Source organism: Accipiter gentilis, unplaced genomic scaffold, assembly GCF_929443795.1.
Source record: "Accipiter gentilis unplaced genomic scaffold, bAccGen1.1, whole genome shotgun sequence".
In the NCBI taxonomy this organism is placed as follows: domain Eukaryota; kingdom Metazoa; phylum Chordata; class Aves; order Accipitriformes; family Accipitridae; genus Astur; species Astur gentilis.
This window is the reverse complement of record NW_026060936.1, coordinates 421,399-432,838: the sequence shown is the minus strand read 5'-3', so window position 1 is coordinate 432,838 and position 11,440 is coordinate 421,399. Positions and strand designations below refer to the sequence as shown.

General features: G+C 54.7%; 1 long non-coding RNA gene across 1 annotated transcript; it reads right to left on the bottom strand.

Moving 5' to 3' along the window:
• Nucleotides 1-10,102: 10,102 nt before the first annotated feature.
• LOC126037125 (uncharacterized) lies at nt 10,103-10,844 on the bottom strand. The gene is made up of 3 exons (XR_007505518.1): nt 10,762-10,844; nt 10,569-10,642; nt 10,103-10,471 (listed from the first exon to the last, which is right to left on the bottom strand). It is a non-coding gene; the product is annotated as an uncharacterized LOC126037125 (long non-coding RNA).
• Between the last annotated feature and the right edge of the window lie 596 nt (nt 10,845-11,440).

Below are 11,440 nucleotides of genomic sequence, written 5' to 3'. Positions count from 1 at the left end.
AATGTAGGTAAACAGGTTAACTAGTTACTGCAACCACATTGTGGTGTCAAGTGTGTCTGAACGTGCTTGTATTCATTTGTGCTTTCCTAGTGCATGTGCATATATTGTTCTTCTCCTAAACTATTTTCCCGGTTGGCACATACACTCCTGGGCATCTATCACAATGGTGCTCAGCTTCCTCAGCTAGCTAGTCCCCTGCCTAACACGGCCACGCGCTACACAAGTATTGCCTCCCATGGAGGCCCATAAATAATTGTGGTATTGAAGACAACGCAGCAGAGGATGCTACCAAGGTATGGAGATGATAGACGTGTCCCATGCCGATGTATCTGATTTTTGTCTTGAGACTGCTCCAGCATGAGACTTGAGGGCTTTTTTTGTTGTCGCTGGGTAGGAAAGCTAAACTCGGAACACACAGCTTGAAGATGTACTTAAACATTGCAATAGCCAAGGCTGTTGTGGCACTGCTACCCACCTGCAAGGGAGAGTTTTGAAAGGAATTGGCATGCAGAGAGTGTTTTCAGATAAACCCTGAAAGCTGTTCTACGTGGTTACATGAAAACTTGTAGTAGTCTGAAGTTCCGGTTCTGTAAACTGGTAACACTGCTTACCCAGTTAAGTGCATGAGGGTTTTTTGAGGGGTGGGGAGAAATTCTGATCCCATGAAACAAATGTTGTGCTCTCTCTCTATTGTAACTTCTTTATAACTTGGTGTTTTTGTAAATGAAGTTGTATGTTTTTCCAGAGAATTTTCGTATGTACTGTAAAATACTGTCTTCCAAAAAGATTTTTTTTAAATTATTATTAATTTTTTTTAATGCACGTGGGATCTGCTTAAAAACCTCAAACAAGTAAACCAAATGTAAGGCGGGCAGGGCAGTGCCAGAAAAAGTATGTTCTACAAAATGATGATGTCATGGTAGAGTAAATTTGAGGAGACTAGGAACACTGCTTTCCTGCTTCTAGTATTTCCAGGTTTTGAATTAACACCCTCTGAATAGTGCAGCTTGCAAACTGCGCTGACAGCTGAAGTCCCATTTTGCTGTGCGGACAACAGATACCCCTGACTTCTTTTAAAATTAGTTGCTTGGCTTAAACCGCAATTCTGAGCTCTGATCATTTTAAGCATCCACCTCAAACCCTAGTGACAAGACCGAAGGGGCATGTAGCTACCTTGCACGGTCTTCATTCTCCAGCATTCCCCCTACTGCTGGTATTCCAAACTTGTGGAGAAAGCATGACCATGACCGTATACTTACCTTTTTTCCTTATTACCTCTGGTTTCCAGCTTGCTTCAAGTGCAATTCATCTCTTAGAAAATCTGCCTTAGTGGGTTTGAGAGGTCTTATTCCTCCTTCTCCCCTCGAAAAAAACCCAAAACTTAAGAGTGCAAGGCTTACGTTTACTCACAGGTTAAAATTAAGAAAGAGAACCTATGTTACTTCAGTGGCTTTTAGCAGAGCTACACCCTGAGTTTATAAAATGGTTACCTTGGTTTTGTGACCTGGGTTAAAACCATGGTCTTTCAATACTGTCAAGTCTGTGTACTAGTTACAGTAGGTATACAACTTCAGCACTTGTGTAAATAAAACTCCATCGTTAATTTGAAGGAATTAAAGCTGAAGTAGGTGATAAGATAAACGGCAAAGCAACTATGAAAAGTGTTTTGTAATGGTCTACAAGCCTGTAATATTACCATGCTTTTAAACAAATTCTTCCACTTGATCTGTTAAAGGCTGTTGTGCCCTTAACCTCTAGTCAGCACATGCATTTCTGCAGCTGGTCTCAAACTAACCTAGCTAATTGATATCAAAGTATATGCCTGTACATGGATTTATTTTTTTTTACTCTTGCTTTGCAGAATTATCTTCTAATTGTGCTTTGTTGTTGTTGTTGTTGTTTTTCCCCCCCTCACTCTTAGGGTGTTAAGAAGAAGTTTAGGAAGAAGTCAGGTTACTAGTTTCCTGGACTTGATCCAGCATGGGTCAGATTACACACTTTATTTTAATGTACCCTGACTCAGCGCTTGGCCGCGTGCAGAGAGATGTTGCTGTTCTGGAGTTTCCCTGGCTATTGCAGAGGTTGGATGCTGCCCCAGCACTATGCAGATTAGATTACAGCTGTTTTAAATAAAGTTCAAACTGCACCAGTTCAACTGAAGTGTTTTCCTTTGTTTATGGAGCAAGTCTTCTGTCAAAGTGATTGAAAGGCAAGTTCCTCATGCATAAAGACTCCTCTCCCTACAATACTCAGAAGGAAGCAGCCCAAGCTAGAGACAGTATTGCCAAGCGTGGTTCCTGTCCTTTAGGGTGAATCCCTCCAGCAGGCTTTTCTATGCTCTGGGAAACATCTGCGGTTATAACTTTGCAGCTGCTGTTGGCTCTAGCAGTCCTGTCTGAATCTGGTCCAGCGCAGGTCACCAAGAGTCAGTGCTAGAAGCAGCGCTTCTTAGCTGTTAGCAATTGCATCATCACATCGCTTCCTGGCATAGTGTCTTATCGCTGATCATCTGGGGACAGAGGTTTTTATTCATTTGCCAGATGGAGCTGGTAGTAGGACAAGTTCTTTCTGGAATACCTGAAGGAGAGAAAAGCTGCATGTGGCCTTCTTTCTCATTTTTGTTTTTACTGAAAAGCAAAGCAATCGGTGCTAGCTTTGCAAGATCCTCAGGGTTATCGACGAACCCCAGGTAAGTAAATGCCTAAACTAAAACAAACCCCAGTAACAAATGCATTGTTTTCTCTTGCTTCTGCCACAATACATCCCCCTAAGACCCTAAACCCAATACTGAATGTATTTAATTGTGATTGTGCTGAACACAAGATGACCAGAGCCAGAAAATACCTTGGACTTGAAGGTGAGGGAGGCTCCTTGATGCCAGACTTGCTGCAAACTTTGCTGTTTTCTGTCTGCTTTCTTAGCTGGTTGCTGTGTGTGTGGCTTGGAGGTCCAGCTGGAGGGGGTGAGGGATGCATGATCAGTCTCCTTAAAGAGGAGCAGCTCTGCGTTGAGACTGTGTACGGTTAGTAACTTTGAGCAAGACGTTCCATTGCAGGAATTAACGTCTCCTGTGGTTTTACTTGTTAGGTCTAAGCAAAGAAGTGGTTCATGTGAAGTCGCCTCCGCTTCTGCTACTGCAGTGGGTTGGTGTAACTTCTTGCTACTGCTTCTGCAACTGCAGAAACTAGAGAGAGCAAGTAATAGAGGGGTTGGGGGGTCCAGCCGCAGCCCCCTGCTTCCTGGCCAGCTCTGCTGTTGCTCTGCCTTTCGTCGAGTGCTGCGGGGCCAGGTTGGACTAAGCAGAGTCCAGTGGGGTGTTTTCCAAGAAGGAGGCGAGGGGTGGGCTGTTGAGCACTGCCTGCTGCCTCCTAGCATGCTGGTCAGCATGGACTCCCTCCCCTTCCCTGTGCCTGAGGGTTTCTTCAGCCACCATCTACCCCTGGGGTGCCCAGCTCCGAGCGTGGCACGAGTATGACTACCTGTGGTTGGTAGTCGGTTTGTTTCGTGTTTTCAGGTTTTCTTCCTTGGAATCATGTTGTCCACAAAGAAATGTCATTATCCATCCCATTTCTAATTCAGTATCTACCGATCTAGTGTGACCCAGAGCCTGTGTGAAGGAGGAGCCGCCCCAAAGGATCCTGCAGCGACCTGTTTGTCCACAATCCTTTCTCCGAGTCCACTTCTGGAACTGCAGGGGCAGTGCTTGTGTGCAGAGTCCCGGAACAGCAGCACTGCCAGGGAGCCCCAGCGCCTGCTTTGTCCAGAGCTGCTCTTTCCACCGCCACACTCTCCTCCTGAGCCCTTCTGGTGTTGTAAGGCCGGAGTGCTCCAGCAGCTTGGCCACAGTTCTCCCGTGTGGCCATCCTGTGACAGCAGGCAGGGAAAGGCACTGGGCACTGCTGGGACAGAGCTCGCCATGCTCCAGAGCAGCATTTGCGTCATGGAAGGAGACCCCCTCAGGGCAGTGCCTTAAGGCTTAGGTCTTCTTCCAAAGTTTCTCTCAAGAACATGCAGGCTCTGGCCATGTCCACCAAAAATTACCCTGTCCCGTATTTTTAAGCTGCTTTTTAAGCTCCAGACTAGCTGAACGAGAAGACATCCACTGTACATTTAATTGAGAAAGATGTACGCAAGACGCACCAGCTGGGGACTGATGCTGCCAGCAGGTTCAGCACCCCAGGGGAAGAGGAGGGCAGCCACCCTCTCTGGCTGGAAGCCTGTCGGGGCTTCAGCGTTTCAGCTTTGGTGGCCCCAGGCTGCTGCGGAGCCGTAGTCCAGTCTCTGGGGCTGCAAGGACCCATGCCAGGGGCTATGTGGACGGAGCTGGGTAGGGGCAGGGCTGCAGGAGGTGATTGCAGGGCTCTGACCCCAAGCAGAGTGGCTGCAGCACTCGCGTTTGACCCCCAAACCTTGCCTCATCAGTGCCTTTACGGTAGCTGGAGATCCTCATACTTACACATGAGGAGTTGCAGGCGTGATCTGTACCAGCAGTGGCTTAGGAACCCGGACCGGGGCTAAGCCCCAGCAAGAGCCTTTGCACAGAGCTGTTGCTCTGCAGCTCCCCGGCTTGCCTCCCAAAACTCCTCATCCAGCAAAACCTCCCACGCTTATGCGGAGCTTTGATTCTCGGGGCTCCACTGTTCCTCTTGCTGATGCTAATGCCCTTGGTGGCATCAGTTCCCATAATCACGGATTGCTATGTAAAATATTTATTGCAGGACTGATCCTTCTGAGATTGTTATCCTGGATGAAATGTCACAAATGACCGTATGGAAGGCTCTCACTTTGAAGACAGAAACCCTTTGAATCCAGGGAGGAAAAAGGTAAAGGATTGTACGTGATCGTGACCGTGCTCCTCAGCAAGCGATGGCGCACACCTACACTTTTCCCACGCTTTGGCCGGCAAGGCTGAGCAAACGGCCTGTCCCTGGGAACAGGCAGGGAGGTCTGTGGCATGCAAACCAGCTCCTCTCTGCTGGGGTGGTCCCCCGAACAGGGCTGAATCAGCAGCAGCTGGCAGGTCTTCCACTGATGATGCTCTCCCTCTTTTTCTCTTCCCTTCGCCTTTCCCCACTCCCGCTTTTCACGTTTAGGAATCTTGACTTTGAAGGAGAGGAGTGAGAGCGTGACTCGGGGATGTGCCAACGCAGACAGAGGGAGAAAGCGCTTTGTTTCAGTTGGAGGATTCCCATTAAAGCCATGCAGATGTTTTCAGTTATCCTTGGTGTGCTTCAGGCATTCAGTATCTCTAGACCAGCAAGCTGAGGGGAACATCACAGTCAAGGGGAGTTTGGTGGTGTTCAGTCTGTGTGTGTACGTGTGTGGGGGGGTGTGGGTTTGTAGTGGTAGAGGGACTGCTACTGCTTTATCATTCAGTGCTCTTCTTTTAATACCTAATTCCTCCTCTTTGTTTTCCTTCTCTTTTTTCCAAATGTAAACTGGGAATGTCCAAAATAATTTTCTGTTATATTTGATGCATTCTCCACTTTCTTCTTCATCACGACCAGGTTTTTGGTGTGGTTTGGGGTCCTGGCTTTAATTCACTCTTATGTCTCTTACTGGTACGAGAGGGATGCCCTCTGTGGCAGGGCAGCATAGAGAGCGTCCGAGCAGTTGGCCTAAGGTGAAAGAAAAGCATTTGCTCCCTGCGCTCCAGTTTTACCTCTCTTGGTTGGTTTGGTTTTGGGTTTGTTTTTTTTGCTTTGGCTCTGCCATCAGCCTGGGAGCTGCAAAATGCAGAACTGCCACCTTCTTGTCCCCTGGCTGTAAACTGCATCTAAGGGAGCACTTCAGGTATTTGATTTTGAATACACCATATGGTCACAGGAGCGGCCAGATAAGACCTGGGGCTCTGTGTCCCTGGGCTGCTCCCTCTGTTGTTTCTCCACTTTCCTTCTGTATTGGATCTGGCTGAGTTGGAGTTCCTTTACCCCACAGCAGCCCTCGTAGTGCTGTGCTCTGTACTGGTAGCTAGAAAGCTGTTGATAACACAGCAGTGTTTTGGCCATGGCAGACAGCCAGAGCACACCCACACACCCAGGCATCCTCCACGTGGAGGCCACTTCCCACCCCGGCTGGCCAACGCAACGCGCTGCCTACCTTCTTCAAGGACGTCAGCGGTTTGATGCTGACGAAGCCCATCTTGTTCTTCTGGACATGTTTCAGGAGGAAAGCATCCTTGGCCAGGTTCTCGTCAGAGAGGTGGAATTCCACCTGGGACACAACCCTCCTGGCCAGCTGCCGGTCAGGGACGGAGTAGCTGCAGTCCAAGAGATCAGCCCCGAGAACATCGCTCGCATCGCAGAAGCTCCCGGCAAAGCAGCAGGGACACGGGTGTGACTTGGTGGCCTTTGGGATGTGCAGCACTGCCCAGTCCCAGCCACAGCAGTGCAGATGGCAGAGTCTTGAGGAGCGGGGTGGCTCAGCTGCGCTCTGAAATGAAACGGAGTTTTATACTTTTAGAAGCGCGCTTGCCTTCATGCCCCCAGCATCGGTCCCTGCCACAAGTTATGCGGCACATGGCCTTGCACAATCTTGCAGCCAGAGGTGCCTCACGAACAGAGCGCAATCTCTTTGATTACCAGGATACAGGCCAGGAGAGATCTTTGGCCTCCGGTTCACGGCAGTTGTCCTGACTCCCCCAGGCCACACACTGTTCACACAGCGGGAGCGAGAGGCCTGTGTCCTTGGTACCCTTGGGGTGTCCTTGCTAGCGCCAAATCCTCCAAGCACGAGGAGGGGATGTACTAACCCCATCCCTGGGATCCCGTAGAGTGCAAACAGCCCCAGCGCCCCGACACCGGATGTTGGGCAGAATCCAGTCCTTTTCTGGGAGCACGCGGCGGCGGGTACCGTCTCCTCCGGGGTGTCACGCACCCAGGGAAAGGGCCGCCCCCTCCCAGGGGGATCCAGAGCTGCTGCTTTTCCCAGCAGGAGACTGAAAGACCTGACAGCACTACTGGAGCGAGGGCTGGGGGAAAGCGTGCCACCGAGCGACACCGCGTGACCTTCCTTCGTGCCCTCGAGGTCCTTTTTCCTATTTCTGCCTCGCTCCGGTCAACGCAGCAAACAGAAGCGCGGGCAACGGTCACAAACGCATTTGCCATCTGGCGCAAGGAGGCTGTGGCTGCAGCTTGGTCCCCGCTTGGCTCGGCTGAATCAACTTGTTGTTCTTCCCCCACCGGAAAAATACTGTTGAAAGCCAAGAGCATTTGCACCCGAAGACCCCGAGAGCCGCCTGTAGTCCTCGGGGGCACCCCAGCCTCCCTTAACCCTTTCCCTCCCCAGGAGGAGCTGGGGAGGCTCTTGGGGTGGGGTGGAACACAGGGAGCCCCCACATTCCTTCCGGGGAGACGCCAAAGAGTCCTTGGCAGCCAACAGCCAGAAGGGACCATGGCGCGGCCACCAACGCAGCTCCCACTGCCTGGGCCCTGGGGCCCCCCGGCGCCCCAGCTTTTCCAGCCATTCGTGCTCCCCAAAACTTTCTACCCTCGAGGTAGGGACCGACCCCAAGCCCTGCAGCCCAGGGATGCTCTTGGGGGGCAAGAGCAGAGGTGACCGCCGGCCATCGCTCCTGTCTCATTCTCTTAGGCTCAGCCAACCCGTGCCGCCTGCCCACGCGGGAGCAGCCCTTCCCTGCAGCCCGGGCACCCCGGGCCCCCCAGGCACCACCAGCAGATATGGCATCCCAGTCTGCTCTGGCACCTTCGCCATCCCCATCACACCCGTTCCCCCGGCACTTTTCGCATGGGGGTTCAGCAAGCCCCGGTGAGCATCCTTGCCCTCGCCCGGGCGGTGCGTGCCCAGTAAAGCCCATCTGCAGAGAATTCCCCAAATATTTGGGGCCACCTCTCCCCTTTCACCTCCTAGATGCCAGTCTCCTCCCCGATTTGCAACCCTGTCCCACCGGCACAGCGGCTCACCCCGTGGGGATCACCCCGGCCACAAGCTCCCCACGCCCCTGGCCCAGAGCTGGGGGATGTCGGCCATCAGGGCTGGCTCAGCGGGTGCTCCTGGACAGCCACCCCGGCCCAGCACGGTTCCCCCCTCACCCACACATGTCTGCAGAGGGCTCCATGTGGCTGCCTCTTCGACCCCCGGGTCTTCTGCATCCAGTGGACAACCGCCGACCTGCCTCCACCGGCCACCGCCACGCTCGGCCAAGGCGCCGCTTCTCTGCCGGGTGCTGCCCTGTGGGGTCCCGCGGGCTGCGGGGCCCCCCAGGGCCAACCATGATACCTCACACCCTACAAAAATCAGAGGAGTGGGGTGACCCCAGACCCTCTGGAGCCGCCAGTGTCCGTCCCTGGCTACCAGCACAGCGAGGGGCAGCTGGCACAGATAAACATCCCCAGCACGGCCACCCCTGTGGGGGCACCCCCGGGCGGCGATGTCCACACCAGCCCCTGCGCTGCCACCAACAACGAAGCCCTTGGGGACACTGCAGGCGACCTTGCGGTGTCCAAGGAGATGGTCCTGGAAGAGGCCCTAAGGCTCTTCGGTTGCTCCCTGGATGGAGTGGGGGTCAGCCAGGATGCTCCCAGCAGGAGCTCCGTGCCCGAGGACGCTGGTGGCACCGGCGCAGACACCCCCGACCGCGACTTCAGCTCGCTCTCGCTGCCTGAGGAGATGCTCACCCCCGACTACTGCATCCCCAAGCTCAGCGACGCCATGCTGCGCCTCAAAATAGTCAACGGCAGCGGGATGGAGCCCCAGGAGCCGTGGCAGGATGCGGGGAAGGACCTGCCACCGTCCCCACCTGCCACGGCCGGCAAGCGGAGGAAGAGGCAGGCGCAGAGCTCCTTGCCAATGCCACCCAGCAAGCGCAGGGCTCTGGCAGCCAACGTGAGGGTGTGTGAGTGGGGGGGATTAGACAGGGGTGAGAGGGATGGAGATGGGGGGAGTGGGGGGGTGGGAGAGGAGGGGTGGGGTATATGGCAGGGGGGGTGGGCGGGGGTGGCTAGGGAGGGGTTAGACCAGCTTGGATGGGACCTTTTCTCTTGTCTTTTCAATTAAAAGCTGTTTCTCCAGAACCGCTCGGTGCCTATGTGGGAGGGGGAGGGAGCACAGGGGGCACCAAGAAACAGCCCCCAAGAGGTGCAAAAGCCCCACTGAGCCCCAAATCCGAGCCAGCAAGCCACGAGGGGAACCCAGCCACCCCCAGGGCCCAGTCACCACCAGCGGGGCAGGCGATGGTGGGGGGGGGACGGGAACGGGAACAACTCCCCTCTCCCCTTCCCCAGGGGAAGCAGCCCTTTGGTGGGGAAGCCAGGACAGACAGGTCCCTGCAGGACTCACGGACACGGCCCCATGCAGAAAGCAGCACAGAGCCCCTGCGACAACGACAGACCTTGGGGGCCGGGGGGGACACGGGCACACACGACAACAAGGGCTGCAAGGCCTTCGTCTTGAACACCACCAGCGTCCCCTCCAGTGGGGACAGGGCTCGGTGCACAGCCCTTCAAAGCCTCAAGACCATCACGGCCTTCCTCGGGTCCCACTGACCTCAGCCCCCAAGAGCCCAGCTTTGCCTCACTGACACAGCAACATAACCCCAAATCACCCCAAGAATGGCGAGGGAGGGAGCTGCAGGCCAGGCAGGGACCCTCCTCCGCTTGTCTGGCTGCACCTTGGGCAGCTGCAAGACCAGGAAGGGGGGAGAAAAAATCAGAAGGAAAATAAAAATAAAAATCACTGCACCGGCCAGAAAGTGCCTGAAAACTTCATCCCTCTTCATTGCCCATTTCCCATGCGAGCTCCACAACCTGGGAGCAACGCAGCCAATAGAACCTTCGAGAAGCAGACTCACAGCCTGCTGCAGCTGGCCCTGCTCGAGCAGCCGAGGTGGGCTGGATGATCTCTAGAGGTCTCTTTCAGCATCCATTCTGTGCTGCTGTGACTCTGTCTCTATCATGGTTTAAGCTATAAAAATGAGAGCTATAAAAATGGAACGCTGTGTTAAGAGCACAAGGCTCTGCTAGCAACGACCTTGCTGTGGCTCCTTGCTGTGCTGAGCCCAACCGCGTTTTTAAGAGTAGATTCTTAGTGTGAGCAAAAGTGTGATTATTTTATTTTGTAATTTATGTAAATAAAGTGGGTTTGGTTTGTTTTTTTTTTTAAATAAGACTCTTCCAGAGCTCAGGTCAGGCTGAACCTGAGGGAAAGGGGCAGACCCTCGCAGAGGGCAGAGCCACATCATGATAGGGGGGCCAGCAGGATCAGGGGGCCATGCGACACCCCCTGCTCACGTCCTGCCGGCTCCAGGAAGATGGTTGCACAAAGGACTCGGGGCGCAGCTCCAGGGACAGGGGTTTGGTGACCTGGCTCCAGCGCCTCTGGGGCCAGGGGCTAGGAGCTGTCGGGGGCTTCAGGGCTGTCAGGGGCTTCGGGACTGGGGGCTGCAGCCCTCCGCTTCAGAGGGACGATGCAGACGCTGTTCTTGGCCTCTTTGACTCTCCACCACCGGCCAAGCCTGCAGATGAGAGAGATGGGGGCTACCCTCCGCCGAGCCCTTGGAGGAGCAGGGGGGGGCTGTGCCCCTGGGCAGCACCAGGGAGGGGGGACAGTACCGGTGCTCCTGTCCAAGGCCAGCCACCAGGAAGTCACCGGCTGCAGAGAACTTGAGGCTGTTAACAAAACCCACCTGGAGGGGACAGGGCAGGGTGAGGGGCTCTGGCAGCCTCCTCCTGCCGCCCAGGGAGGGGAGCCCCTGCCCAGAGATGCCCCAAGCCCAGCTCCAATCCCCCACCTCCCCATCCATACCAACGGGATGTCCCAGAGGGGCTCCAGCTTCCGAAATCCCTCACCGCACTTCCAGAGCTTCACGCTGGCGCTGTGGGAGCCTGGGGCAGAGAGAGAAGACTGCCATGCACTCCCACCCAGGTAAGGGAGCAGGACGCCCCCCTCTCCACACCCCCACTCCAAAGCAGCTGCCACACACCTGTAGCCAGGAGGTCCCTGTTGCGCAGGGCGGCCACTGCTGAGATCCAGTATGGCTGCTGCAGGCCCTGGGCATCCTGCATGCCATGTGCCTGCCGGGCCACTGCCAGCGGCTTCTTTTTCGTTAGCCCCCACAGGGCTAGGGACCTGCCAGGGAGGGAAGGGGCGAGGGGGCCGAGGGGGGCACCGCCTGCGCACCCCAGGCACCACCCCGGCCCTGTGCTCACCCGTCATCGGTGCCTGACACCATGTGCTCCTCACTGATGAGCTGGATACAATCGATGGAGCCCCTGTGAAGAGAAGGGGCAACTGCCATCAGTTATGAGCATGCTTTGGGATCCTATTTAGGAGACAAGGGCTCACCGGGGCATCAGCATCCCCACAGTGCCGGCAGGCTCCTAGTGATGCTTGGCACCTGCACACCGCTGCCCCAGCCTGACCCCCCTGCCTGCAGCCCCCTCTCCCGCCCCAGACCTACTGGTGCCCGTAAAACACAAGCTGC